The sequence below is a fragment of the Onychostoma macrolepis genome, chromosome 08, assembly GCF_012432095.1.
Source record: "Onychostoma macrolepis isolate SWU-2019 chromosome 08, ASM1243209v1, whole genome shotgun sequence".
NCBI lineage: Eukaryota > Metazoa > Chordata > Actinopteri > Cypriniformes > Cyprinidae > Onychostoma > Onychostoma macrolepis.
In genome coordinates, this window is record NC_081162.1 from 29,432,241 (window position 1) to 29,435,788 (window position 3,548).

The following is a 3,548-nucleotide window of genomic DNA, read 5'->3' on the forward strand; positions in this document are numbered from 1 at the left end:
AAAGTGTTACATATTCATCTTGTGTATGATTATTAAGAGATTGACCACAAAATTAAATACATAAAAAATAAGACGCAGAAAAGGTAATATAATATTTATAATCTGGCATAAAAATAAATGTGGTCGGAACGTCGTCTCGCAGTTGCTGAATGTCGCGCAACAACGTTGCTACAGACCTTTCGCGTCTTACAATTCAACGTTGCTACAATGTCGCGAGCACGTAGACGGCAACGTTGCCACAGTAAAAATGGAACGTGGCAGCGACGTTGCCACAACGTAAATGTGTTTGTTGGGTTGGCGGTTAATCCTGAGGAGATTTCGGCGGGCACAGTTCTCAAGAGGAATACTTCAGCTGCAAAAAGGTAAGTTAAGTTATTTAATTTATTTAATGATCAATGTGTTGTTTGATGTTTAAATGCCGCGAAAAGTATAGTTTTTAGATGGTTTCTGTTAGGTTTTCGATGATAATAGCGTCAGAAAAATCAATCTGTCCCGGATATATTGAGTGTTGATGAGTAACGTTAGGCCTAACTGTCAGGCGCGGTCTCTTTAGGAAAATAATATAATTTTTTAATAAGAAAAACCGATGAGCTGTATCCAGTGCACGATAATTTTAGGTAATTACATTTTAATGAGTTAAATTCTATTTTGTTTGCTAGAATTCATTCGATTCGTCTTTTTCAACGAGTGATTGCTATTGAATCAAAGGAGTCGGACTGCGCTGGTGGCGCCATAAACATCTATACGAGTGACTGATTCGATTCACTTAACCATTCAAATGAGTCATTTGTTTGTGAATCAAACTGAGCACGCTGTTGTAGCATTACACCTGCTAAGACAATTCAATATGTGCAATCTGAATTTAGTAATAATATTTATTTTGTGGTAATTCATGTGGGAAGCTCTGACAGAGAAAAACACTATAGATACGTAAGAGGGAGCCGTAAAATGTAAGTGCATCATCTTTTGTTCTTGAATGGAGGCCTAATATGTCTGCTGCACTTGAGCAGGTTCCGTTTTTAGAGTGAATGAAAACTTTTGAAGCATAGATATGCCGTATGATGTGATTTAAAATCATACTACTTTTACTCTGGTGGGGATTATTATGACCAAACAAACTTAAAAGTTTAATCTGAACACTACATGTAATCTGACATTATTTATTTATTTTTTACAGAAATTCTGAGCTGCTGCATGAACTTTCATCAAACATATAAGGTGCGAATTCTGGGTCTGGTCCTAATGATTGTAAAAAAACTGTAATGCTTAAGATTAAATAATTGCCTTACTATATATATTTATACATATTTCAAGGCTGCAATTTGGAAAAAACTTTCAAGCTAATGCTGCTGAAATGGAGGTCAAGGGGACTATGAAGAGGTGGCTCCAGCTGATCAAAAGGGAGGACTTCAGGAGGCAGACACACTCTGAGTTTAAAAGACCCATCTCTTTAACCTTCCATACTCACGACACACTATCACATTTCTATAATTCAAATCTCTTAAAGGATTTTTATGCTGCACCAATTAGGGTAAGTAGCAACACTTCCTATAATATCTAATGTACTTGTTCATTTGTAAGAAGAATGACATCAATGCTTATATTAGTTGCTGATATACTGTCTCACCCTTATCCCTAGGTTACAGTAATCAGCTGATCCAGTCGGTATCCAGACCAGACGGTGGACCTGCACCCAGGAACGACCACAAAACATCCCTGACTGTCAGCGGAGACCTTGTCAGCTAGATGATAGATCCCTGTGAAGACCTCATTGATGGCCCCAGCACAGATCCTCAGCAAAGACTACGAGAACCAGACAAGCCCTCTGCACAGACCCTTTCTACCAGCTTCACCTGCTGGTATGATATTACTTCATGCAGAAGAAGTTGGATGAAATATTCTGAATGATATCAATCCACAATCTGACTTGTGATGCAGCCTGGAATAATCACACCACGTTCTTTCGTTTGGCCAGACGAGACTGTTTCCTGACTGAGCCGGGTCTTGTTTGGGTTTGGGTTCCTTGTCACTGTTGCCTTTTGTCTTGCTTGGTTGAAGACACCTAATATTCAGCAATATTATTGACTTGACTGCACTGACACCATTTGATAAGAACTGAACTGAATTATGACACACAATGTTTTATATATGAAGAGTTTATTTGCAAAAACGGATAACTCCGTTTTTAAATATTTTTAAAAATCATGTTTTTTGTTATCGTGTTTTTGTTTTGTGTTAGTTAGCTAGTATTTATCAGTTATTCTTTACCTAATCAAAATAACCCGACTGCAGTTTGATTGAGATTAATTGGAATGCACAATGAAAAAACATGATTTTTAAAAATGGTTAAAAACGAAGTTATCTGTTTCTGCAAATGAACTCTTCATATATAAAATATACAGTAAATATAATTTACTTGTTACTTTGTGGTTTAAAAAGTGTGAATGTTTATACTGTAGTGCATTTGTTCATATATATTTATATTAAAGCATTTGGTAATTTTATAATTAAAGCCTTTTTAATGTTTTTAAATGGTTGTATTTGTGTTTCACTGCTGAATTACATTTAGCAGTTTCTGGGCCACATTCGGCCCGGGGACCAAGCCGAATCTCAGCCAGATCTGGCTTAAAGTGTCTGGGCCACATAAAATAATAGAAGTCACTCTACAGAATGCGGGCCAGATCTGGGCCATGTCAATAAATAAGAGTCATTTTACAGGGCGTGGGCCGCATCTGGGCCAGAGGAAATTGTTTGAGTCGGTTTTCAGTGTGGGTGACAGTTTCGGGCCGGGGACCCAGCCAGAACTGGGCCAGAAGCTAAGCAAGGTTGTGGCCCAGAGATGGGCCAGACAAATTTTGCTATCTGGGTAGTCTCTCAGTCCCTCACAGTCACACATACATTATGTCAGGAGAATGTCTTTAAATTCTAATCAAGGGAAAACCATAGCTTCTGTTGTCTTCTTTTAAAAGAACTTCAAAAGTTGCGCTTGAACCATGTTGCGCGAAAAATTATGAAATTGTTTCTGCTTGTGCAGCTTGTTACAGTACCAAGTTCTGATTGGCCAATCGCTGTTATTTAGTTCGTAAATGATCTTAAGTAGAGAATTTTAACATTTCATGTGCATGATAAGTTTTACATAATACACAAAATGAATCCAAAGGGGATGGTAAGGGGGGATGGTGGTTTTACAGAGGGCTGCTTTTCGTCATTTTTTCGACTAGGCCGGGGGATGCCATCCCCCCGCATCCCCCCTCAATTCGAGCCCTCTATCAATACATATACAGACACAAGGTGGCGCCAAAAGCGCATAAAACGAGTGTGCCATGAAATAATGTAATGTGTGTTTTAAAGATCGCGAGTGAAAACAAAAGAAAACTGTCATGTTAGCCTGATGGGACCAAACTTCCTCTGCAAGTGATTTCACTTCTACTGATAATAAAATTTTGGTAGGCTACTATGAGATGGATAGCCTATGTTATATAATTCAGATGGGCTACCTGTTATTTTTATGGTATATCAAAACATTTATATTTTTCAATGTCATTGTT

General features: G+C 37.9%; 1 long non-coding RNA gene across 1 annotated transcript; it reads left to right on the forward strand.

The window, feature by feature from the left end:
* The first annotated feature begins 552 nt into the window (after positions 1 to 552).
* On the forward strand, positions 553 to 2,150 carry LOC131546152 (uncharacterized). Its single transcript, XR_009272612.1, has 3 exons — positions 553 to 1,218; positions 1,315 to 1,531; positions 1,640 to 2,150. It is a non-coding gene; the product is annotated as an uncharacterized LOC131546152 (long non-coding RNA).
* The last annotated feature ends 1,398 nt before the right edge of the window (positions 2,151 to 3,548 follow it).